At 41.7% G+C, this 27,818-nt stretch overlaps 3 protein-coding genes across 3 annotated transcripts in view; 2 read left to right on the top strand and 1 right to left on the bottom strand.

Moving 5' to 3' along the window:
• Positions 1 to 27,818, bottom strand: part of LOC140722116 (uncharacterized) — a 265,387-nt gene that overhangs the window by 99,519 nt on the left and 138,050 nt on the right. The window lies entirely within an intron of this gene.
• Positions 1 to 27,818, top strand: part of LOC140722119 (uncharacterized) — a 1,111,870-nt gene that overhangs the window by 958,855 nt on the left and 125,197 nt on the right. The gene's annotated exons all lie outside the window — the stretch shown is intronic.
• The window catches only part of LOC140722123 (uncharacterized), a 161,951-nt gene that overhangs the window by 45,801 nt on the left and 88,332 nt on the right, over positions 1 to 27,818 (top strand). The window lies entirely within an intron of this gene.

Here is a 27,818-nt window from a genome sequence, read left to right as displayed (position 1 = left end):
TGATGCTTTCAGAGTAGTAAAGAAAACAATATTAAAGTTTTCCTTTGGATACCAGAAGGGCTTAGACAATGGACATAATTTACTTGGATTTTCGGAAGGCGTTTGATAAGGTGCCACACACAAGACATGTTAAAATCAGGATAAAATCCGATTGAGTTATAGAGAAGATACTGACATGGAGAGTGGAATGCCTGCCAGGCAAGAGACAACATGTGGGAATAAAAGGGGCTTTTCTGGCTGCCTGCCCATGATTACCGGTGTTCCTCAGGGGTCAGTAACGGGATCGCTGCTTTTCACATTGTTTGTTAGTGATTTAGATAATGGAATTGATGGCTTTGTGGCAGTGTTTATGGATGATAGGAATATAGCCGGAGGGGAAGGTGGTGCCGAGGAAGCAATGCGATTGCAGCAGGAATTAGACAAATTGGAAGGATGGGCGAAAAAGTGGCAGATGGAATAAACCGTTGGGAAATGTATGACAATGCGTTTTTGGTAAAAGAAACAATAGCACAGACTATTATCTAAATAGGGAGAAGTTTCAAACATCAGAGGTGTAGGGGGATTTAGGCGTCCACGTGCAAGACTCCCAGAAGGTTAATTTACAGGTTGCGTCTTTGGGAAAAGGTAAAAACAATGTTGGCAGTTATTTGAAGAGGAATAGAATATAAAAGCAAGGAGATTATGCTGAGTCTTTATAAGAGACTAGTCAGGTCGCATTTGGAGTAATTGCCAACAGTTCTGGACATATCTCAGCATGGATGTGTTGTTATTGGAGAGTCCAGAGGAAGTTCACGCATATGATTCCGGGAATGAAGAGGTTAACATAAGAGGAGCGTTTGACGGCTTTGGGCCTGTACTCACTGGAATTTGGAAGAATGTCTGGGGATCCAATTGAAACCTACTGAAAGTTGAAAGGATTAGTTAGGATAGGATTTTTCTGATGATGGAGGTATCCTGAACTAGAGGGCACAGCCTCAAAATTGAATGGCAACCCTGTAGAACAGAGGTAAGGAAGAGTTTTTTTCATTGCTAGAGAGCAGCAAATCTGTGGAATACTCTACCACGGACTGCAGAGGAGGCCAAGTTCATGCAGATATTTATGGTGGAAGTTGATCGTTTCCTGATCGCTCTGGGTATTAAAGGATTTGGCAAGAAGGCAGGTGTGTGGGGTTGAGTGGAATCCGGGATCAGCTATGATGGACTAGCAGAGCGGACTCCATGGGCTAAATGGCCTGATCCTGCTCCTCTGTCTTATGGTCTGAGGTTCAGGGGCTTGGAGATGTTGGATGTGGTGATACATTGGTTTGGCCATCGGCTTCGCGGGAGAAGCCAGCAAATGCTGAAAGATGGTTGAACCCTCTGTGACTGGAGACCAGTGGGTAGTTGGATGGCCCAGGGACCGGTGCTGGATCTATTGTTGCTTATCATCTACGTCAACGCCCTGGATGATTTAATTGCGGCTTTAGTTCGGCGACAGGTAATTTACATGTGTTATGGGCGGTTTGCATTAAATTGATTTACAATGACTGTAGTCAGAGCTTTTGTTGTGAACATACCACGCAGAAATTGACCACTCAGCCCATCGGGCTTTCTGCGCACACAGTGAAATCATGGTTTTCGTTTTGTAATACCACCTGCCGCTTTCTGTAACTGTTTCCCCATCCCCACCTCCGACTGTATCGAGGCCTGAAGCAAAATCAAAGTCTTTGCTTCTACATGACGCTGAGGAGATCAGCTCGAAACACCCAGAATAAACACAGTCACAAACAGGAAAGAACACACATTCATCTGAAATGACAAGTTTGGAAACGGAACCCGTGTTGGCAAAACAGCTTTTCACACGCTGGCTTTGAAACCGTAACCTCTGGTTCGAGAACTGTTTTTAACCTTGACATAAATTGTGGAAAATCTCACCCGTGCGGACGGTAAACTGCAGGATCACTGACACCACCACCGCCAGATGAGGTTACTATAGAACTGATGACTTCTTGATCAGCGATCCAAAACACAGACAACGTGCTGATTGGGAATAAAGATCCGGAAAAAAAAATCAGAAGCTGAGTTAGTCTCACCTCAATTCAACAAGAATGTTCTGTCTCCGTGTCGGTATATTTTCAAGTCGTTTTCTGCTAACTTCAGTCCAACCAGTCCAGCGACAGATATTTAGAAGCTGCGGGGGAGGGGCCGGGTTGCTGTTCAGTGAGACTCACAGCGTGATTTTCGGTGTGCAAGCTGCTGCCTGTCCGCAGGGCGGATTCTCTGCTGAAACCAAACAGACCAGTTCGACTCTCCTCTTCAACTGTGCACAAAGGTGGATTAATGTTGTATTTAAGTATTTCTGTTACAGGAAAATAAAACAATAAACACCCGTTGATATATAAAAGAAAGTTCCCCAGTGTCTGCAATCTGAATGACTACTGGTTATAATTGCTACCAGACTTTGTGAGATTCCAATATTTAATTTTACTCCAAACTCTCTACATTTATAGTTTTAATATCATTTTTTTGCAATTTATTTAAATAAATTGATCTTTGACATTCTCCAGAGCGACTGCCGAGTAGTAAAACAGCAAAATCTCACGGTCGCTCTGTTATTCTGAGTAGTTAGTTTTTATTTTGTGTGAATGCGTGTGTGTCTCTCTGCGTGACAGAGTGAGAGAGAGAGGGCGGGAGGGGGAGAGAGGGAGAGAGGGAGAGAGGGGGAGAGGGGGAGGCAGAGAGTGAGAGAAATCGAAGAAGGGACCTGTGGGACATTTTAGATGTCATTCTCCGTGGGCAAGGTTCATCTGCACTGACTCAGTAGAAACCACCGTAGAAAATGTGTATGACAGAAGGGAACGTTGTCGTTTCTTGTAACGGATCTGGTCAACAATTAATTTGTTAACTTGACCGTCTCCCTTCTCCCCTTGTATTCCCTCCCGACCCCGACAAAAGCCGAGCCCCCGCTGTAAACGCTCACTGATTTGCAGAATCGGAGACAACATTTACCTCTGATGTTGATACCGGACGGGGTTCAGTGGCGGTCCCAGATGACAAACATGCCGACCATGCACCGAGAATTCAGTCTGTACTGCTGCTGCTGATGCTGTTATACAGTGTCAGTCGCTGATTCCCTATCCGGATGAGCCGGGGTTAATGAGGCAGTCCGCAGTTCTGATCCCTCACCTGCTCGCCGGTCAGGTACAGGTCGGTCAGCGGGAGGAGAGGGAACCAGGACAAATGCAGCAAATGCAGACAGAACTACAGAGACTTTGTGAACCTTCCCTTGCGGTCGCATGTAGTTTCTGTCTGGATTTCCGTGCAGATCTTGATCCTGCTGGGTTGAGGCTCCACCCTGTGTGTGAACGGGACTGTCCGGCGCAGGGCCAGAGAAAATGTCACGGCAGTGCTCCGTCAGGACAGACTGCAAACAGGACTAGTGAGGCGTCCTGTGTGGAACTGGGAAATAAGAAAGGTATGGCCACTTTAACGGGACTGTGGCGACCCATTTCCTAGCACACTCGAACCGGCTCACAATTAGCCAGCGTGCAGGCACAAAGGCTAGGTCCGCAACAAAGGGAGAAAAGCCTGCGGGGGTTTGTGAGTACGTGTCTCTTGGAGCATCCGCGCCCGGGGAGGGCGGGATGAGGGAGGCTTTAAAGCAAGGCTGCGGAGTTCGAATAAAACAAGGGTGTCAAACTCATTTTAGGTCACGGGCCGGATTGAGCAAAATGCAGCTTCATGCGGGCCGGATCAGTCGGACGCGTGCGAACGCAGCTTTCGTTGCCTCCGTTTTTTCAGCCTGCTCTCATGTGTCTCAGTCTCTGCTATAACTACAAAGTGTTTCACTTTACAAATTCCGTTTCTTATGAAGAAGACTGACGTATAAACACTAAAAACCCTGAAAACCTGGTACCTGATTAAACTCAGCATTAGCCATATCATACGCCATAGGCTCTTCGATTACTGGGGCCAGCTTTAATAGTAACTAGATATTATCTCGCGGGCCAAAGATAATTCCACCGCGGGCCTTGAGTTTGACCTATATGCAAATGGACAAGGGAGGATAGAGTTTGTGAAATGTGTCGAACAACTTTTCCTTCATCAGTACCAAAGGTCCCAACAAGCGAGTATACAGTATTGAATCTGTTATGAAGGAATGAGGCAGGGCAGGGGACAGAAGTTTGTGCATAGGAACACTTTGCATCCAGTGACCATGATGCCAAAAATATGCACTTAAATATGCAAAACTTAGGCCTGATCCGTGCGTTGAGATTCTGAATTGGAGAAAGCGCAATTTTGATGGTGTCAGAGTGGAACTGGCAAGTGTGGATTGAGACTGGCTGCTGCTTTGTGGCAAAAATGTACTTGGAAGGTGTGAGGCCTTCAAAAACAAAATTTTGAGACTATAAGCTTGCAAGTGCCACGCAGAACTAAAGGTAAGAATAGCAAGTCTAGGAACGCTGATATGCAAGAATTATTGAGGCGCTGGTTAAAAGAAGAAAGGAGGTGAATGGCAGAGAATGGCAAGTAGGATCAAATGAGGTCCTTATGGAGTCTAATACATGCAAGAGAACGCTCAAGAGAGAAATCCGGGCGGCTACAAGAAGGCATGAAGTTCCTCTGATAGACGAGGTGAAGAGAATTATTGAGGATTCCACAAACATGATCCGAGCAAAAGGATTGCACTGAATAAAGTTGGACCTCTGGAAGAGCAAAATGATAATCTGGTGTAGTCTGATATAGCGGTATTTCAGTGGAGTAAGGGAGATTACTGTGTGAGAAGAGAGGAGTTGGCCAAAGTAAATTGAAAGGAGCTGCTGGCAGGGATGTCAGCAGAGTAGCAATGGCATGACTTTCTGGAAAAAAATGAGGAAACCGCAGGACATGTGTATTCCAAAAATGAAGAAATACACATATGGCAAAATAGAACAACCGGGGCTGACAAGGGAAGTCAAAGCTATTGTAAAAGCAAAAGAAAGGGCATACAACAAAGCAAAAAATAGTGGGAAGATAGAGGATTGGTTGGCTGCCAGTGACTAGTGGTGTTCCGCAGCAGTTGGTGTTGGAAGCATTTCTTTTCCTGCTGTATGTTAAAAATTTAGATGATTGAACAGATGCGTTTATCGCCAAGTTTGCAGATGATAGGAAGATTGTTGGAGAGGCAGATAGAGCTCAGGAAACAGGTCAGATGCAGAATGACTTAGACGGATTAGGAGAATGAGCATGAAAATATTCGAAAATGCATGGTCAAGCACTTTAGTAGTAGTAATAAATGTGCGGACTATTTTTGTATAACGGGGAGAAAATCCAGGAATCTGAAATGCAGAGGGACTTGGGACTCCTTGTGCAGAACACCCAGAAGTTTAATTTAAAGGTTGAGTCGGTGGTGAGGAAGGCAAATGTCATGTTAACATTCATTTCAAGAGATCTAGAATACAAGAACAAAGATGTGATGCTGAGGTTTAACAAGGCCCGGGTGAGGCCTCACCTTGAGTTTTGTGAACAGTTTCGGCCCCTCAGCTTAGAATGGATGTGCTGGTATTGGACAGAGTCCCGAGGAGGTTCACAGGGATGATTCTGGGAAAGAAAGTGTTATCACAAGGAAAGTTTGATGACTCTGGGTCAGCACTCGCTGGAATTCAAAAGGATGAAGGGGAATCTCATTTAAATCCTTTCGAAGCTGAAAGGGCTAGACCGAGTAGATGTGGACAGGTCGTGGAAGAGTCTAGGACAAGAGGACACAGCCTCAGATAGAGATCAGTGCTTTTCCCTTTGTTGTTTGTCATCTATATCAATGATCTGGAGGATAATGTGATTCACTGATGAGCAGATTTGCGGATGCCACCACCTTTGGGGCTGTAGTGCACAGTGAGGACGGTATCATGGCTTGCAGAAGGATCTGCATCAGTTGTAAAGTGGGCTGAAAAATGGCCGATGGAAATTAATGCAGAACAGAGCAAGGCTTCGCACTTCTCTCAGACCTACCAAGCTACGTCTCACACAGTGAACATTGGGGCACTGAGGACTGTGAATAAACAAAGAGATCTGGGGACACAGCTACATAATCCAGTAAAAGTTGTGCCACAGGTAGATAGGGTCCTCAAGAAAGCTTTTGCCACGTTGCCATTCATACGTCGATGTATTGAGTACAGGAGCCAGGCTGTTATGTTGAAGTTGTATAATACGGTGGTGAAGTCTAATTAGGAGAACTGTGAGCAGTTTTGGTCACCTACCTACAGGAAAGGTGTAAACAAGGTTGAAGGAGCACAGAAAAAATACCAGCATGTTGCCGGGTCTGGGGGACCTCTGTAATAAGGAAAGATTGTGGAGGGTAAGACTGGATTCCTTAGAGAATGGAAGATTGAGACGGGATTTGATAAAGTTAAACACAATTGCAAGGGGCATAGATGTGGTAAATGCAAGCAGGCTTTTTCTATTTAGGTTGGGTAGGGTTACAATCAGGGTGAAATGTGAGGTTTATGGGGAAAGTGGAGGGAAATATAGAAACATAGATAACCTACAGCACAATACAGGCCCTTCGGCCCACAATGCTGTGCCGAACGTGTACTTACTTTAGAAATTACCTAGGTTTACCTCTAGGCAATTCGTCTTCATTCAGAGCGTTGTAACAGTATGGAATGAGCCTGCAGTACAAGTGGTGCGGGCGAGCTTGATTTCAATGTTCAGTTGAAGTTTATATCAATACATGGGTAGTAGGGATATGGAGGGTTATAATCCCGGTGTATGTTGGTGGGGGTAGGCAGTTTAACCGGTTTTGGTATTGACTAGATGGGCTTAAGGGACTGTTTCTGTGCTGTCGTTTTATATGACTCTAGGATCCGGGGCACGCAATTTCATCCTTTCTACTGGAAACAATCAAAATCCGATCTGCCCATGTACAATTCAGGGATGTTTATGACTATTCATTTATTGACTCCAGCATTAACTGATTATTGTATTTCCATCCGGGCAATTCTTGCCACAGAAAAATCTTCACCCTCGGTTAACCAGCGGGTTGTTGAGTCTCAGGGCGTCTGAAAGATTTGAGAAATTTATTTTTCTTAACAGACGCCCATTCTAAATGGCCAGAAATTGTGCCCATGTCGGGAGTTAGAGGTTGTTTGGAAATAGGCGCTATTGAGGGAGTGACGCATGAACTTGAGATGGGCGTCCTCGCTGTTATTGGAATGGCCGTCGGGGAGGGAGAGACGGAGAAGCTGACTATCTTCACCGCAGTTAACCTGGCGGTCAGGGTGGGAATGACTGATTTATTAAAAATTAGAACCAGCCAGGGAGTTGTGTGGTAGGAAAAATGGGAGTCAGGAAGGGAAACATTTCCAATTTTAAAATACTTAAGGGAGTGCAGACAAAAGCGCTGATGACATTCGCAAACTGATAGGCTATGGTCTACGGCAGAGAGAGTGAGTGGAGAAGACAGGGACTGTGGTGAATGGAGAGAGTGGGGGAGGGAGAGAGAAAGGGAGGAGAGAGAGAGAGACACACACACATATAGATGGAGAGTGAGGAACACCCGGAATTGGTGACAGAAAGCAAGAGGGGGAGTAGCTGAAACAGGAAGGGAGAGAGGAAGAGAACGCTGGGGAGAGAGAGGGCGAGAGATTGGAAAACAGTTAGCTTCAAGGAAACAGTTTGCAGCGTGGGATACGGAGACCTATACTGGGCGTAGGAAACCCCCGTTGTGGCGTAAGGAACAGAGAAGAGGTACACACAATTCTGAAGGGTATAGATCGGGTTAATTCAAGCAGGCTTTATCAACTTAGGCTGTGTGTGACTGGACCTAGAGGTCATGGGTTAAGTGTGACGTGGAAGGTGAAATATTTAATATGAAAATAAGGGGAAACTTCTTCGCTCAGAGGGCGGACAGAGTGGGAACTAATGGAAGTTGGATTGGGTTTGATTTCCGGTAACGAGACACAGATTCACAAAGACATAGAAGTACAACACAGAAACAGTCTGTTCGGCCCATCTATTCTGTGAAAAAATCTGCCTATTCGCATCGACCTGCCTCGGACCACAGCCGTCCATGCCCCTGCCATCCAGGTACCTATCCAACCTTCTGTGAAACGTTGAAAACGGTCTGGCATGCAACAACTGTGGTAGCAGCTCGTTCCACACTCTCACCATCCAGTGAGTGAAAAAGTTTCCCCTCACTTTCCTCTTCAGCTTTTCAACTTCTATCCGTCACCCATGACCACTGACTGTAGTCTCGCCCAACCTCAGTGGAAAAAGAAACACTAGAAAATTTGCAGATGCTGGAAGTCAAAGCAACATGCACACAATGCCGCTGGGACTCAACAGGCCAGGCCGCATCTATCGAAATGAGTTAGCTTTATAAAGATCTTTTTTTCCTTTTCCATCTTTTTATTATCATTGTTAATAACAACAAAATAAAATTGATACATAGATAATGAGATTACACGCATACATATTTCAACTAACTATAAAAGATTACAAGAGCAATGATTACAGTATAAATGAGTATTCCCACATCGTAAATGATACAATATACAAATAGATAAGGCAAACCTAAGTGTATCATAATATAAAATGAAAAAAGAAAAAGAAAATAAGAAAAAAAATTATTATGCAAAAAACTAATCTAAAAATCTAATAATAGAAGAGAAAAAAAAGAGAAAAAGAAAAAATAGAAAAGAGGAAAAAAAAAGGGCTGTTTATAATATCTCACAAAAATACAAAACATCAGTGTCGTCTACTCCGATCCTCTTGACATATATGCAATCAAAACTGGAAAATCAAATAGGCCTGGAACAGGGTCCTATTACATCATATGAAAATATTGAATAAATGGTCTCCATATCTTTTCAAATTTAGTAGAAGTGTCAAATACACCACTTCTAATTTTTTCTAAATTTAAACATAACATAGTTTGAGAAAGCCAATGAAATACAGTAGGAGGATTAATTTCCTTCCAATTCAACAACATTATTATTCCTATTGAGAATTGGGATAAAATTCATCAATTAGTTAATACATCATCTATACGTGCTAAACATTCATTAATGCAGTTTAAGGTTGTACACAGGGCTCATATATCCAAGGATAAATTGGCTCATTTTTATTCCTATATCAATCCTATTTGTGATAGATATCAATCTGAAATAGTGTCTCTAACCCATATGTTCTGGTCGTGTCCGCTTTTGAAAAAATATTGGAAAGATATTTTTGATATTATCTCTGCGGTATTGAACATTGATTTACAACCCCATCCTATTACCGCAATTTTTGGTTTACCAATGATGGACTCACTTCATTTATCTTCTTCCGCTTGTCGAATGATTGCATTTCTTACACTAATGGCTAGAATTCCCTTTTATTGAAGTTTATATCCTGAAAATTTACCAAAATCTTTTAGTGATTCCAAAAGATTAGGAATTGATTCCACAGGGTTTAAAATAAAAACCAAAAGATCATCTGTGTAAAGAGAAATCTTATGTATGGTTCAATTCATAGAAATACTATGAATATTTTTAGCTTCACAGAGTTTTATGGCCAAAGGCTCCAGTACAAGATTAAATAATGAAGGGCTTAATGGAAAACCCAGTCTTGTGCCATGTAAAAGTGAAAAAAAGAGGACCTGAAATTATTAGTAATAACTGTGGCAATAGGATTCTTATAAATCAGTTGAATCCACCTATTGAAATTATTACCAAAACCAATTTTTTTCTAAAACTTTCAACAAATATGACCACTCAACTCTATCAAATGCCTTTTCTGCATCGAAAGAGATAACATATTGGGGTTCCTTAGGTAGTGATGAATATATAATGTTCATCAATCTCTGAACATTGGAGAAACAGTAACAGCCTTTAATAAAGCCTGTTTGATCCATCGAGATAATTTCAGTTAACATATTATCCAAGCGGTTAGCCATTATTTTAGAGAGAAATTTTGAATCCACATTTAATAACGAAATAGGTCTATATGATGAACATTCAGTAGTATTTTTATCTTTCTTAAGGATTAAGGAAATAGAAGCTTCATAAAAAGGTGAACTACCCTTCTCAAAGGATTCATGAAATATTTCCAAAAGGTATGGAGAAAGTAACCTTTCAATTTTTATGTAAAATCCTACCAAATACTCATCAAGTCCAGGAGCTTTACCTGACTGCATTAACAACATAGCTTTCTGAATTCCATGCTCAATAATTGGAGCATCAGGCATCTGCTGATCTTCAACAGTAATTTGAGTAAATTTAATCTTATGTTTAAAAAAAAGCCTTCATTTTGGAGGAATCTGCAGAAAGTTGAGATCTATAAAGATCAGAATAAAAATCCTGAAAAGTATTATTGATGTCTTCATCGTTACTTGATATATCTCCATTATTTTTACGAATCTTTAAAATTTGTCTTTTAGCTCCAGCTGCCATTAATTGGGAAGCGGTGCTTATTATTTTAATCCCCAAAAATATAAAACTGACTTTTCAATTAAGCAAATATCCTTCAATAGGATATGTTAGTAATAAATTATACTGTGATTGTAATTCCACTCTTCTTTTAAACAAAACAACACTTGGAGAGGTAGCACTGATTCTTTAATTTGTTTAGAGATTTTCTTTTTCAATCTTTTTATTAGTATTAATAATATTATGAACAAAATACAATTGATATATTAACAAAGGGATTACACACATACAAATTCCCATTACACATGAAAGAATGCATAAGCAATGAATACAGTATAAATAAGTTTTCCCGAAACATGAACCATATAGTATATATATGAACAAGGTAAATCAAGATATTTCATAATATATAATATAAAAAGAATATATATATATATATATATATATATATATATATATATATATGCAAAGTTGACTAATCTACTAATCTAGTATCTAAGGGAGAAAAAGGAAGCAAAAAAAGAAAAAAAAAGAAAAACTAAAAAAGAGAGAGAAAAAAGGGCTGTTTATATTATCTTACAAGAATACATAAACATCAATGTCGTCAACTCTGATCCTCTCAACATAAATATGATTAAAGCTGAGAAAACCAATAAGCTTGGAACAGGGTCGTATTACATCATATGAAAATATTGAATAAATGGTCTCCATATCTTTTCAAATTTAATAGAAGTATCGAATACACCACTTCTAATTTTTTCTAAATTTAAACATAATATAGTTTGAGAAAGCCAATGAAATACAGTGGGAGAATTAATTTCCTTCCAATTCAACAAAATAGATCTTCTAGCCATCAAAGTGAGAAAAGCAATCATTCGACAGGCAGAAGGAGATAAATGAAGTGAGTCCATCATTGGTAAACCAAAAATTGCGGTAATAGGATGGGGTTGTAAATCGATGTTCAGTACCGCAGAGATAATATCAAAAATATCTTTCCAATATTTTTTCAAAAGCGGACATGACCAAAACATATGAGTTAAAGACGCGATTTCCAATTGACATCTGTCACAAATAGGGTTTATATAAGAATAAAAATGAGCTAATTTATCCTTGGACATATGGGCAAGGATGTACAACCTTAAATTGTATTAATGAATGTTTGGCACATATAGATGATGTATTAACTAATTAAAGAATTCTATCCCAATTCTCAATAGGAATAATAAGACTGAGCTCACTTTCCCAATCCTTTTTGGTCTTATCAAGGGGCACTGAACGTATCTTCATAATTATATTATAAAGTTTTGATATAAGCCCTTTTTGAAAAAGGGTTTAATTCAAACAAACTCTCCAAAATATCTGAAGACACCAAATTTGGAAACGTAGGAAGTATCGTACTTAAAAAAATGCCTAACCTGTAAGTATCTAAAAAAATGAAATCTAGGCAAATTATATTTATTAGATTATTGCTCAAAAGACATAAAACAATTGTCCGAAAATAAATCAGAAAATCTTAATAAACCCTTAGTTTTCCAAGCCAAAAAAGCTTGATCTATAATTGAGGGGTGGAAAAAACAATTAGATACAATAGGAATATTTAAAACGAATTGAGTCAACCTGAAAAATTTCCGAAATTGAAACCATATACGTAAGGTATATTTAACTATCGGGTTGTCAATTCGTTTCGGCAATTTAGAAAGAGCAAAAGGGAGAGAAGTCATTAAAATAGAACCCAAAGCATAACCTGGTACCGATTTAATTTCCAAACTCACCCAATGAGGGCCAAAAGGACCATCCCATTCTTTCAACCAACATAACAAATATCTAATATTAACTGCCCAATAATAAAATCTGAAATTGGGTAATGCCAACCCACTTTCCTTCTTTGTCTTCTGTAATTATGTTTTACCTAACCTGGGATTTTTATTCTGCCATATATATGAGGAAATTTTTGAATCAACATTAGTAAAAAAGGATTTCGGAATAAAAATTGGTACCCGCTTGAAAAATATATAAAAACTTAGGTAAAATAACCATCTTAATAGCATTCATCCTACCTATCAGAGATAAAGATAATGGTGACCACTTAGTAAACAAGCCTTTAATCTGATCAATTAAGGGTAGAAAATTAAACCTAAATAATTCTTTATGATTTTTTGTAATTTTAATCCCTAAGTAAATAAAAGAGTCATTAACTAATTTAAAAGGTAAATTACCATAGCTTGGGACCTGTCTATTCAAAGGAAACAATTCACTCTTATTAAGATTTAACTTATACCCAGAAAACTCACTAAATTGAGCCAACAATGATAAAACTGCTGGAATAGATTTCTCAGGGTTAGAAATGAATAATAATAAATCATCTGCGTACAAAGATACCTTATGAATATCTGTTCCACGGTTAATACCCAAAATATCCTGTGATTCTCTGATGGCAATTGCCAAAGGTTCTAAAGCAATGTTAAATAGTAATGGGCTAAGAGGACAACCTTGTCTAGTGCCCCGAAATAAAAGAAAGAAGGGAGATCTTTGATTATTAGTAAACACCGAGGCTACTGGAGTTTGATAAATCAGTTTAATCCAAGAAATAAAGGTCGGACTAAAATTAAACTTCTCCAGCACATAAAATAAGTAAGGCCATTCAACTCTATCAAATGCTTTCTCCGCATCTAATGAAATAACACATTCTGAAGTGCTATGTGAAGGAGTATAAACAATATTCAGTAATCTCCTAACATTGAAAAAAGAACAGCGATTTTTAATAAAACCGGTTCGATCTTCCGAAATAATTTGGGGTAATACCTTCTCCAGCCTGGAAGCCAGTAGCTTGGAAAAGATCTTGGAGTCCACATTCAATAAAGATATTGGTCTATAAGATGCAGTCAGTAGGGTCTTTATCTTTCTTCAGTATTAAGGAAATGGAAGCTCTATAAAAAGATTGTGGCAAATTCCCCAATCTAATTGCTTCTTCAAAAACCTTGCATAACCAAGGAGAGAGAGTAGCAGAAAAACATTTTAAAAATTCTGCTGTATACCCATCTGGACCTGGTGCTTTCCCAGAATTCATTGAGGAAATAACCCCTTTAATTTCCGCATCCGTGATCGGAGTATCTAATACTGAAAGTTCATCGGATGATAATTTTGGAAAATTCAATTTCCCAAGAAAATCACACATGGTATTATGATCCTGAGGGAATTCAGATTGATACAGGGAGGTATAAAAGTCTTGAAAAGACTTATTTATATCATCATAGTTAACTGTCAAATCCCCATTCTGCTGACGAACCTTAGTGATTTGACGTTTAACCCAAACATTCTTCAGCTGACTAGCTAACAGTTTTCCCGATTTATCACTATGTGTATAAAAATCAGCTCTGGTTTTCATTAATTGATTTTCAATCGGAGATGTAAGGACTTTGTGATATGGTGCAACTCAAACTACCTGCGTCTCAATATCACCAAGACCAAGGAGATGGTGGTGGACTTTAGGAGATCTAGGCCTCATATGGAGTCAGTGATCATTAATGGAGAATGTGTGGAGCAGGTTAAGACCTACAAGTATCTGGGAGTACAGTTAGACGAGAAGCTAGACTGGACTGCCAACACAGATGCCTTGTGCAGGAAGGCACAGAGTCGACTGTACTTCCTAAGAAAGTTGGCGTCATTCAATGTCTGTAGTGAGATGCTGAAGATGTTCTATAGGTCAGTTGTGGAGAGCGCCCTCTTCTTTGTGGTGGCGTGTTGGGGAGGAAGCATTAAGAAGAGGGACGCCTCACGTCTTAGTAAGCTGGTAAGGAAGGCGGACTCTGTCGTGGGCAAAGTACTGGAGAGTTTAACATCGGTAGCTGAGCGAAGGGCGCTGAGTAGGCTACGGTCAATTATGGATAACTCTGAACATCCTCTACATAGCACCATCCAGAGACAGAGAAGCAGTTTCAGCGACAGGTTACTATCGATGCAATGCTCCTCAGACAGGATGAAGAGGTCAATACTCCCCAATGCCATTAGGCTTTACAATTCTACCGCCAGGACTTAAGAACTTTTTAAAAGCTATTATTAATGCTTTTTGAGATGGTGATTTAGATGCATATCATATTTTTTTTTACTGAGTTAAGTATTGTATGTAATTAGTTCTGCTACAACAAGTGTATGGGACATTGGAAAAAAAAGTTGAATTTCCCCATGGGGATGAATAAAGTATCTATCTATCTATCTATCTATCTATCTATCTATCTATCTATCTATCTAAACTATGTTCCATTTGAAGTTCAACCCTTTGTTTGTAAAGCTCCCTACTAGGAGTGGTCGAATATTTCTTGTCAATCTCTTTAATTTTATCAACCAATAAAAGAGTTTCCTTCTTAATGCGTTTTCTCAGACCAACAGAGTAAGAGATAATCTGTCCACGTATATACGCTTTAAAAGTGTCCCAAAGGGTTCCGCAAGAGATATCTTCTGTGGAATTAGTTGAAAAGAAGAAATCGATCTGCTCCTTCATAAATTTAATAAAGTCCGGATCTTGCAATAAGGTAGAGTCAAATCGCCATTGTCTAGCACTAGAAGCTGTATCCGTAAAATTAATAGAAAGTTTTAATGGAGCATGGTCAGAAATAGCTCTAATATCATAATTACAACCAATTACCGATGGAATAAAACAAGAGTCAATAAAAAAATAATCAATTCTCGAATAGGAATGATAAACATATGAGAAAAAAGAAAACTCTTTGTCATTAGGATGGCGAAATCTCCAAATATCAAAAACTCCATTATCAGTCAAAAATGAGTTAATACAAGTGGCCGACTTATTGGGTAAAGTCTGAATAGATATAGATTTGTCCATCAAAGGATTCAAACAACAATTAAAGTCACCACCCATTATTAACTTATATTCATTTAAATTAGGTAAAGAAGTAAATAAGGACTTAAAAAAATCAGGACAATCCACATTTGGAGCATAAACATTAACCATAGCAACCTTTTTATTACAGAGTAAACCCGTAATTAACAAAAATCTAACATTCGGATCCGAAAGGATATCATGTTGAATAAATGCAATAGAGGAGTCAATAAAAATTGAAACTCCCTTAACTTTGGCATTCGAATTCGAATGATACTGTTGATCCTGCCAAGACCTAAAAAAGCGATATTTGTCCTCCTTCCTCACATGAGTTTCTTGTACAAAAATGATATGAGCATTAAGTCTTTGGAATACTTTGAAAATCTTTTTTCGTTTAATCGGATGGTTTAAACCATTAGTATTCCAAGACACAAAGTTAATGGTTTGAGCCATGCTTCTAAAGTCAACCCTTTGGTATAGAAAGGGTTAACCAAATTATAAACTCATGCACCCGGAAGAGTAACAAAAATAAAGAGCAGACCCGGAAGTGACGACATCGTAGACATATTTGTAGTTCAAAAACAGCCCGAATGAAAAAACTGAAACAAACTGATAAAAGAAAAATAAAAAAGGAAAACAGACCAACCCCCACCCCCACAAGAAAAAGAAAAAAAGCCAAAATATGGCTAGAAAAAGGAAAAAAATGAGACTAATTCTACCCCCATGTCAGCGGCAGACCACTCCGTATTTAAAGGATATATAAAATAAACCACCCCAACTTTAAAAATTATGATTACAATACTAAAATCTACGCTTCTTAATATGCTTAGTTGTAAAAAAAAGAATACAATCACTAAAAGTTTATAAATCGGGATATAACCCAAACAAATCAAGAAGTATTTAAACTATGATAAGCGATGCATTATAGGAAGAAGACGAAAGAAGAAACAATAACACCATCTTAAACAAAACCAAGAATATTTTTGCAAAAAACCACCATCTTGATAATAAAAAAAATTCCCTTCGAAAGGTTAAAAATATACCTTCAAGGGAACAAAAATAATAGTCAAAAATATAGTATAGTGGTTAAAGTGTATAAGACAGAACGGTTAATATAACGAAAACACACTTTAACTTAAATATGAAGTATAGGATAAACCTACACCAATAACCAGAGACTAACCCTGGTTTGAGGAATCGAAAACCATCTTACACGATCAGAATCACTCATTTATTAGGGATTAGTGTCTATAGCAGTAGGGAAGTTCTCCTCCAGATACTTTCTCGCTTCAAATGTAGAAAGAAAAACCTGGCGTGGAGCATTCGACGGAGATATTCTAAGCTTCGCAGGGTATAAGAGACGCAGGTTTTAGTTTTTTCTCATAACATTCAGACATCAGAGGTTTAAAAAGAAGCCTTTTTTTCATAAGTTCAGGACTAAAATCTTCCACCAAACGGAAGTAGTAATTTTGAAATGTAATCATCCCAGCCCTCCGAGCCTCACGAATAAGTTGTTCTTTGTCGTGTACATAGTGAAACCGGACAATTACCAACGGGGGTTTAGCTGAAGCACTCGATGAACGACTCCAAATTCTATGTGCTCGGTCAAGTAATGGGGGGGGGGGGGGGTTCTCTGGAAAAACCGACGGAAACGCATCTTTTAAAAGTTGAGCAAAATATTTCGAAGGATCGCCTTTTTCTATGCCGTCTGGGAGAACAAGTACACGTAGGTTCTGTCTTCTGGACCGATTCTCCAAGTCGACAATCTTGGCTTTAAGTGTTTCCACCAGTTTATTGGTCGAAATTAAATCCTGTTGCAATTTTTCGATTGTCAAATCTCGTTTCCGAGCTTCTTCTTGAAGAGACGCGATAAGAGCTTGCTGCTGGTTAATTACTGAATCCGTCTTAACCATATAATCTTGAAAAGCCTTTATATCTTGTTTAAAAACTTGTAGTTCATCGAATTTTTTTATCCAAAACCTCCATAAACAGTTCATCAGTTAACTCAGTGCGTTGCGGTTGAGCTTGCTTCTTTCCATTACCATTCGGGTTACGCCCCGGTTCTCGTCCTTTGGATCTAAGAGCCATTTCTGATTGCATATCTTCAAAAATTCACAATAAACTCTTAACGATAAGCCCGAGAAAATAGCAAGAATCTTTTGGTGTAAGCGTAGAGGATGCATATAGTGCATCCCCGCTGCCTGCACTGGGGAAAGCTGATCACAACCTGGTTTTGTTACAGCCCAGATATAAATCAATTGTGACGAGGCATCCCACTACCACACGCTCTTTTAGAAAGTGGACTCCTGAAGCTGAACAGGCCCTGAGAGACTGCTTCGGTACTACTAACTGGGATGTACTGCAAGGGGGGCTCTGTGGGGGCGTTGAGGAGGTCACTGAATGCACAACGGACTATATTAATTTTTGTGTGGATGCCGTTGTTCCTGTTAGAACTGTTCGCTGCTATCCCAATAATAAGCCCTGGATCACTAGTCACATCAAAGGCCTCCTAAACCAGAAGAAGAGGGCCTTTAAAGATGGTGATCGGTTGGAGCTTAAAAGAGTTCAGAAGGAACTCAGAGTACAGATAAGGGGGGCAAAGGAGCAGTATAGGAGGAAGCTAGAACAAAAGCTGCAGAAAAAAAGCATGAAGGAGGTGTGTGATGGGATGAAGATCATCACCGGATGCGGTGCAAAGCGGGGGGCAAACATAAGTGGAGATGTGGAGAAAGTGAACCAGCTGAACAATTTCTTCAATAGGTTCGACATCACAATCCCACCCTCACCGCAGAACTCCACACCAGGCTGACTTCCCTCACAGGAAAATAGCCACTCACAGGAGACCTTGCCCACGCCCAGGATTACGGCTGCACAGGTGGAAGGTCAACTGAGGAAGATCTGGACCAGCAAGGCGGGTGGACCGGATGGAGTTTCCCCACAATTACTGAGGGCCTGTGCGACTGAGCTGGGAGAACCACTACAGCGCATCTTCAACATGAGCCTAGATCAGAGAAGAGTACCCAGACAGTGGAAAACATCCTGTACTGTCCCGGTACCGAAGAAACCACAACCAAAGGAGTTGAATGACTTCAGACCTGTTGCCTTGACGTCGCACGTGATGAAGACCATGGAGCGGCTGATAATACAGAATCTGAGGCCACAAACCAGGCACGCCCGGGATCCGCTTCAGTTTGCGTATAAGGAGAAGGTGGGAGTGGAGGATGCTATCACGTATTTGCTGCACAAATCACTCTCTCACTTAGATGGGATCAGTTGTGCTGTGAGGATTACATTCCTTGACTTCTCTAGTGCCTTTAACACCATCCAGCCCAAGATCTTAAGGCACAAACTAACGGAGATGGGAGTAGACTCTCACATGGTGGATTGGATAGTGGACTACTTGACAGATAGACCTCAGTATGTGCGGTTGGGAGACTGTAGGTCTGACACGATGGTCAGCAGCACAGGAGCGCCGCAGGGAACCGTACTCTCTCCGGTCCTGTTCACCCTGTACACATCAGACTTCCAATATAACTCGGAGTCCTGCCATGTGCAGAAGTTCGCTGATGACACGGCCATAGTGGGGTGTGTCAGGAATGGACAGGAGGAGGAGTATAGGAAACTGATACAGGACTTTGTGATATGGTGCAACTCAAACTACCTGCGTCTCAATATCACCAAGACCAAGGAGATGGTGGTGGACTTTAGGAGATCTAGGCCTCATATGGAGCCAGTGATCATTAATGGAGAATGTGTGGAGCAGGTTAAGACCTACAAGTATCTGGGAGTACAGTTAGACGAGAAGCTAGACTGGACTGCCAACACAGATGCCTTGTGCAGGAAGGCACAGAGTCGACTGTACTTCCTTAGAAGGTTGGCGTCATTCAATGTCTGTAGTGAGATGCTGAAGATGTTCTATAGGTCAGTTGTGGAGAGCGCCCTCTTCTTTGTGGTGGTGTGTTGGGGAGGAAGCATTAAGAAGAGGGACGCCTCACGTCTTAATAAGCTGGTAAGGAAGGCGGGCTCTGTCGTGGGCAAAGTACTGGAGAGTTTAACATCGGTAGCTGAGCGAAGGGCGCTGAGTAGGCTACGGTCAATTATGGAAAACCCTGAACATCCTCTACATAGCACCATCCAGAGACAGAGAAGCAGTTTCAGCGACAGGTTACTATCGATGCAATGCTCCTCAGACAGGATGAAGAGGTCAATACTCCCCAATGCCATTAGGCTTTACAATTCAACCGCCAGGACTTAAGAACTTTTTAAAAGCTATTATTAATGCTTTTTGAGAGAGTGATTTAGATGCATATCATATTTTTACTGAGTTAAGTATTGTATGTAATTAGTTTTGCTACAACAAGTGTATGGGACATTGGAAAAAAAATGTTGAATTTCCCCATGGGGATGAATAAAGTATCTATCTATCAATCTATCTATCATATTCACATTTCTGAACATTAAATAGAAATCGGGGGTCGACTATAAAATAGTCAATTTTCGAATATTTATTATGAACATGTGAGAAAAAAAGAGTATTCACTATCACTAGGATGCATATCCCTCCAAATGTAATTATGCCATAATCAATTAAAAAGGAATTAATAAGTGATGCAGAATGATTAGGGAGTTGATGTTCGGATGATAGAAACATAGAATATAGGTGCAGTAGTAGGCCATTCGGCCCTTCGAGGACGCACCACTATTCAGTATGATCATGGCTAATCATCCAACTCAGAACCCTGTACCTGCTTTCTCTCCGTACCCCCGGTCCCTTTAGCCACAAGGGCTATATCTAACTCCTTCTTAAATATAGGCAATGAACTGGCCTCAACTGTTTCCTGTGGGAATGAACTCCACAGATTCACCACTCTCTGTGTGAAGAAGATTTTCCTCATCTCGGTCCCAAAATGCTTCCCCTTTATCCTTAAACTGTGACCCCTCGTTCTGGACTTCTCCTACATCGGGAACAATCTTCCTGCATCTAGCCTGTCCGATCCCTTTAGAATTTTACACGTTTCAATAAGATTCCCCCTCAATCTTCTAAATTCCAGTGAGTATAAGCCCAGTCTTTCCTCATATGAAAGTCCCGCCATCCCAGGAATCAATCTGATGAACCTTCTTTGTACTCCCTCTATGGCAAGAATGTCTTTCCTCAGATTAAGGGGACCAAAACTGCACAAAATACTCCAGGTGTGTTCTCACCAAGGCAACTGCAGGAGAACCTTCCTGCTCCTGTACTTGAATCCTCGTGCTATGAATGCCAACAAACCATTTGCCTTTTTCACCGCCTGCTGTACCTGCATGCCCACTTTCAATGACTGGTGTACAATGACACCCAGGTCTCATTGCACCTCCCCTTTTGTTAATTGGCCACAATTTAGATAATAATCTGTTTTCCTGCTCTTGCCACCAAAGTGGAGAACCTCACATTTATCCACATTAAATTGCATCTGCCATGAATCTTCCCACTCACCAAACCTATCCAAGTCACCCTGCATCCTCCTCACAGCTAACACTGCCACCCAGCTTCATGTCATCTGCAAACTTGGAGATGCTGCATTTAATTCCCTTGTCTAAATCATTGATAAATATTGTAAACAACTGGGGTCTCAGCACTGAGCCTTGCAGTACCCCACTAGTCACTGCCTGCCATTCTGAAATGTTCCCATTTATTCCCACTCTTTGCTTCCTGTCTGCCAAACAATTCTCTATCTACTTCAATACCATACCCCCAACACCGTGTGCTTTAAGTTTGCACACTAATCTCCTGTATGAGACCTTGTCAAAAGCCTTTTGAAAATCCAAATATACCACATCCACTGGTTCTCCCCTATCCATTCTACTGATACATCCTCAAAAAATTCTGAAAGAGTTGTCAGACATGATTTTCCTTTCACAAATCCATGCTGACTTTGTCCGATGATTTCACCGCTTTCCAAATGTGCTGTTATCACATCTTTGATAACTGACTAGCATTTTCCCTACCACCGACGTCAGGCTAACCGGCCTATAATTCCCCGGTTTCTCTCTCCCTCCTTTTTTAAAAAGTGGGGTTACATCAGCCACCCTTCAATTCTCAGGAATTAATCCAGAATCTAAAGAGTTTTGAAAAATTATCACTTCCCTACTAACATGTATTTCCCTCAGTTCCTCCATCTCACTAGACCCTCAGTCCCTTACTATTTCCGGAAGATTATTTATGTCCTCCTTCGTGAAGACAGAACCGAAGTAGTTATTCAATTGGTCTGCCATATTCCCCATGATCAATTCCCCTGTTTCTGACTGTAAGGGACCTACATTTGTCTTAACCAATCATTTTCTTTAAAAGGCTATAAAAGCTTTTACAGTCAGTTTTTATGTTCCCTGCCAGCTTTCTCTCATAATCTTTTTTCCCTTTCCTAATTAATCCCATTGTCCTCCTCTGCTGGACTCTGACTTTCTCTCAGTCCTCAGGTGTGCCACATTTTCTGGCTAATTTGTATGTTTCTTCTTTGGAATTGATACTATCCCTAATTTCCCTTGTCAGCCACGGGTGCACTACCTTCCCTGGTTTATTCTTTTGCCAACTGGGATTAACACTTGTTGTAGTTCATCCATGCGATCTTTAAATGCTTGCGATTGCATATCCACCATCAACCCTTTAAGTATCATTTGCCAGTCTATCTTAGCTAATTCCTGTCTCATACCTTCAAAGTTACCCTTCTTTAAGTTCAGAACCTTTGTTTCTGAATTAACTACGTCACTCTCCATCTTAATGAAGAATTCCACTATATTATGGTCACTCTGACCCAAGGGGCCTCGCACAACAAGATTGCTAACTAACCCTTCCTCATCGCTCAATAATACTCAGTCTAGAATGGCTTGCTCTCTAGTTGGTTCCTCAACATTTTGGTTCAGAAAACCATCTCACGTACATTCCAAGAAATCCTCTTCCTCAGCACGCTTACCAATTTGGTGCAGCCAATCTATATGTAGATTGAACTCACCCATTATAACTGTTATTCCTTTATTGCACGCATTTCTAATTTCCTGTTTAATGCCATCCCAAACCTCACTACTACTGTTAGGGGGCATGAACACAACTCCCACCAGCGTTTTCTACCCCTTAGTGTTATGCAGTTCTACCCATACTGATTCCACATCCTCCAGGCAAATGACCTTTCTTTCTATTGTGTTAATCCCCTCTCTAACCAGCAACGCTACCCCACCTCCTTTTCTTTCCTATCTATCCCTCCTGAATATTGAATATCCCTGGATGTTGAACTCCCATCCTTGGTCACCCGGGAGCCATGTCTCTTTGATCCCAACTATATCATATTCATTAATAACTATTTGCACATTCAATTCATTCACCTTGTTACAAATGCTCCATGCATTGACCCACAAAGCCTTCAGCCTTGTATTTAAACACTCTTAGCCCTTATACAATTATGTTGAAAACTGGCCCTTTTTGATTTTTGCCCTGGATTTGCCTGCCTGCCACTTTTACTTTTCACCTTACTACTTTTTGCTTCTACCCTCAGAAGTGTGAGGCTTTGGAAGGTGAAATCTCCAAGGCAGAGTACAAAGTAAATGGTAGGATACTTGGTAGTGTGGAGGAGCAGAGGGGTCTGGGGGTACATGTCCACAGATCTCTGAAAGTTGCCTCATAGGTAGATAGGGTAGTTAAGAAAGCTTATGGGGTGTTAGCTTTCATATGTTGAGGGATAGAGTTTAAGAGTCGCAAGGTAATGATGCAGCTCTATAAAACTCTGGTTAGGCCACACTTGGAGTATTGTGTCCAGTTCTGGTTGCCTCACTATAGGAAGGATGTGGAAACATTGGAAAGGGTACAGAGGAGATTTACCAGGATGCTGCCTGGTTTAGTCAGCATGTGTTATGATGAGAGATTAAGGGAGCTAGGACTTTACTCTCTGGAGAGGAGGATGAAAGGAGACATGATAGAGGTATAAAAAATATTAAGAGGCATAGATGGAGTGGACAGCCAGCACCTCTTCCCCAGGGCACCACTGCTCAATACAAGAGGATGTAGCTTTAAGGTAAGGGGTGGGAAGTTCAAGGGGGATATTAGAGGAAGGTTTTTTTACTCAGAGTGGTTGGTGTGTGGAATGCACTGCCTGAGTCTGTGGTGGAGGCAGATATAGTGAAATTCAAAAGGCTACTAGACAGGTATATGGAGAAATTTAAGGTGGCGGGGGGGGGGGGGGGGATATATGGGAGGCAGGGTTTAAGGATTGGCACAACATTGTAGGCCGAAGGGCCTGTACTGTGCTGTACTATTCTATGTTCTATAATCAGCTGCTTCATCAACTGTCAAAGCAGAATCGGCTTTCTAAGCCTTCCCCTGAATTACACTTTGTAAGAGAATATGCCAACCCTCTCTTGGCCACTTTAAACTCTGAGCAAACTTCTCAAAATGCTGAAAGTATTCATCAACCTCTGCCTCGTCAAATGGAGGTACCAATTTAACTTCTTGACTGGCCTCAATTTATCACCAGAGTCCAACGCTAGACCCCTTTGCTGCAATCTCTATCTTTTCCAGCTCAAACAGCCTCTGTCTTTCTGCTTCCTCCCTCTGTTTTTCTGCCTCTCTAGCCTCAAACTGCCTCTGCCTTTCCGCAGCCTCCATCTTTAATTTTTCTCACTTGTACTGGAGCTTAAGCTCACTAGGTTTACTTTCAGGAAACTCCTCCAACTCCTCCACTTTAAACACACTCTCAGATACATAATGTTCAGCTATTATCCTCTGCATCTGTGCCCTCCTCATTGTCAATTTCACCTTAGCAAGTTTTAACCTTCTGGCAGTATTCAACAACTCAATCCTTCTGGTATCTTCTAATGCCTCAGAGGTTGGTGCTTCCTGACATCTATCAACATCCATTGCTGCTGATTTTCCACAAAAAAATAAATCAAATGGAATTTCCCAAATGAAATCGATAATTAATCAATACACCCCCAAATCTGTTCATATTCCGGACACAGGCCCCAATTTTATTCTGAATTGTAATGCTTTAGAAACGAACCAGCAGCAATGGAGTCTGTTTTTGATGTTAAAACTATCTTTAATAGAATCTACTTATAATATAGTAACTTAAGGAAGATAAACAAAAGTTAACAGTGTCATGTGTGAATATAACTCCCAAACTATTGAGCTCGGGGTCTTGAGATGGTAAAGTATGAAAGTTCAGTTCATCCACAGAATAGGTGATGAGAGAGATATTTGTAATCCAGGGTAAATGTCGAGAGAAGGCAATTATGTTGAATTCCACAGGTTCCATGGTGGTAAAATGAGAGAACAGTCACTGTAGATTTTATCTGTCGTCATTTCAAATCCACTTACGAATTATCACTGAAAGTGACTTGTCACAAGAGGTATCGTCAAGTGAATTACCACACCACACCCAGGCAAGGGTTAACACATCAGTGGTCTTCACAGGATACACCAAATCAGATCCACTCCTACGGATCAAACAAGGTAACAACCACACATTCGATGTACGCTGAATCGATAATTAACCCACCCTTGTGGGCATAGGAAAATTCCAAACAGTGACCCTTGGCCACTAGTTCCCTGGTTTCGATCCTTCCATTTTTCCTCCTTCATCTCCGTCTGACTCTGAGAGTCTGTGTCCTCGGTTAAAAATAAACAAGATGCGAGCGATGTAAACAAGCTGCAAGTCAGACTGATTCACCTTCTTAATCTCTCTCTCTTAAAATAACAGTCCACAGCAAGCGAAACCCAGGGATTCATAACAATGGCCACTCCCCATTGTGAACTGACTGGTGTGCCAGTAGTTGGGATGACTGAGTGAATCCCTTCCCACATTCTCAGCAGATGGACGGCTTCTCCCCAGTGTGAACTTGCCAATGTCTCTGTAGGCTGGAAGAGCGGATGAATCTCCTCCCACATTCTGAGCAAGTGAATGGCCTCTCCCCAGTGTGAACTCGCTGATGACTCTGTAGGGTGGATGACTGAGTGAATCTCTTCCCACAGTCTGAGCAGGTGAATGGCTTCTCCCCAGTGTGAACTCGCTGATGTCTCTGTAGGCTGAATAACTCAGTGAATCCTTTCCCACATTCTGAGCAGGTGAATGGCCTCTCACCAGTGTGAACTCGCTGATGACCCTGTAGGTGGGTTAACTGAGTGAATCCCTTCCCACAGACTGAGCAGGTGAATGGCCTCTCCCCAGTGTGAACTCGCTGATGTACCAGTAGGGTGGATGACTCAGTGAATCTCTTCCCACAGATCGAGCAGATGAACGGTTTCTCCCCAGTGTGAAGTCGCTGGTGTTTCCACAGGGTGGAAGAGTGAGTGAATCTCTTCTCACAGACTGAGCAGGTGAATGGCCGCTCCCTGGTGTGAACTCGCTGGTGAGCCATTAGGTCAGATGACAGAGTGAATCCTTTCCCAGAAATTCAGCAGATGACCAGCCTCTGCCCGGTGTGGTGTGAACTGACTGCTGTGTCCACAGGTGGGAAGACCGACTGAACCCCTTCTCACACACAGAACAGATGAATGGCCTTGCCCAGTGTGAACTTGCTGATGTACCTTTAATTGTGATAACTGAGTGAATCCATTCCCACTGTTTGGGCAGGTGAATGGCCTTTCTCCTGTGTAAAATGACGGGTGTGCCAGTTCGTCAAATGATCGAGTGAATCCCTCCCCACAGTCTGAGTAGGAAGGAAGATCGATTGAATCACTTGCTCCACTTCTTAAATATCTAGACAGAAACAGCAACCTGGCGTGCCGAGTTTGAGATTCCTGGAGACAAATTCCTTCTCATTTTTAACCTGTAAAACGATTTTCAAAATCCATCAATGGGTTTAGGACAACATTTCAGATGAGATTACTTGAGTTGCCAAGGTTTGATCTGGTATCACACTGTTAGTGATGTACAACCCAACTTGGACAGAGAAATCATCTTCTGACTGGGCAGAGTGCTGGTATCTGGAATGACCATCAATTCCCTGATGCTCTTCCTGTCTCCATAAGAATGGGGCATTTCTGCCATCTCCAATTTGTTCCTTGGCTCAGTTTGACTCTCTCCATTGGTATTATTCCCTTCTCTTGCTGAGCTGCATGGGGGCCTGGCCCCACAGTAACTGAAACAGTCTCAGGCAAATAGTCTTTCTTGACGTGCAGCTGGGATTTTCTTTTATGTATTATTCACTTAAAGTGCCACAGTTTTAACGCCATATTAAAAATTCCTGCTGAGATGAATGGTTGGTCTGCACAGCTGTTAAAAGGGCTTAGTGTGAATTTTTGTAATATTTCAGGTTCTTCTAGAAATGTACAACACAGAAACAGACTAAAATAATAGATAGGGATGGGGGTAAGGGTGGGGGGGGGCAGGGGTATCAATGGAGGTCAGTGAATTGGACATTCATGCCGGCAGGAAGGAGTCTACCTTGGCGGGAGATAAGGTATTGCTCCATCGACCTGCATGTGGCCTCATCTTGATGGTAGAGGAGGCCATGGACAGACATATCAGAGTGGGAGTGGTCTGTGGAATTGATGTGTGTGGCCACAGGGAGATCCCGCCACTGCTGGAGGACCGAGCGCCAGTGTTCCGCGAAACGGTCTCCCAGTCTGCGGCGGGTCTCCCCAATGTATAAATGGCCACATCGGGAGCACCGGATACAGTAGATCACGCCAGTTGACTCGCAGGTTAAGTGGTGCCTCACCTGAAAGGACTGTCTGGGGCCTTGGACTTCATTAACTTCGCCTCCAACTTTCACCCCACCCTCAAATTCACCTGGTCTATTTCCGACACCTCCCTCCCCTTTCGAAATCTTTCTGTTTCTATCTGTGGAGACACCCTATCCACCGACGTCTACTACAAACCTACTAACTCCCACAGCTACCTAGACTATTTCTCCTCCCACCCTGTCTCCTGCAAAAATGCTATCCCTTTCTCTCAATGTCTCCACCTCCACCGCATCTGCTCTCAGGATGAGGCCTTTCATTCTAGGACAAAGGAGATGTCTTCCTTTTTTAAAGAAAGGGGCTTCCCTTCATCCACTATCAACTCTGCCCTCCATCGCGTCTCCCGTATTTCATGCACCTCTGCCCTCACCCCATCCCCCTGCCAGCCCACCAGGGATAGAGTCCCCTGGTCCTCACCCATCACCCTACCAGCCTACAGATCCAACGTATAATCCTCCACAACTTCCGTCACCTCCTACGTGATCCCACCACCAACCACATCTTCACCTTCCCCCCTCTCTCGGCTTTCCGCAGGGATCGCTCCCTACGTGACTCCCTTGTCCATTCATCTCCCCCATCCCTCCCCACAGACCTCCCTCCGGGCACTGATCCCTGCAAACGGAAGAGGTGCTAAACCTGCCCCCACACTTCTTCCCTCACCACCATCCCGGAGCTCCCGATGTGGCCATTTATACATTGGGGAGACCCGCCGCAGACTGGGAGACCGTTTCGCGGAACACCGGCGCTCGGTCCTCCAGCAGTGGCGGGATCTCCCTGTGGCCACACACCTTCTACCTGCCGGCATGAACATCCAAATCACTGACCTCCGTTGATACCCCTGCCCCCACCCTTACCCCCATCCCTATCTATTATTTTAGTCTGGTTCTCTTTCTCTCTCTTTTCCCCC

Source organism: Hemitrygon akajei, unplaced genomic scaffold (assembly GCF_048418815.1).
Source record: "Hemitrygon akajei unplaced genomic scaffold, sHemAka1.3 Scf000069, whole genome shotgun sequence".
NCBI classification, from domain to species: domain Eukaryota; kingdom Metazoa; phylum Chordata; class Chondrichthyes; order Myliobatiformes; family Dasyatidae; genus Hemitrygon; species Hemitrygon akajei.
Note: the sequence above shows the minus strand (reverse complement) of the source record. Positions and strands in the feature narration are given on the sequence as shown.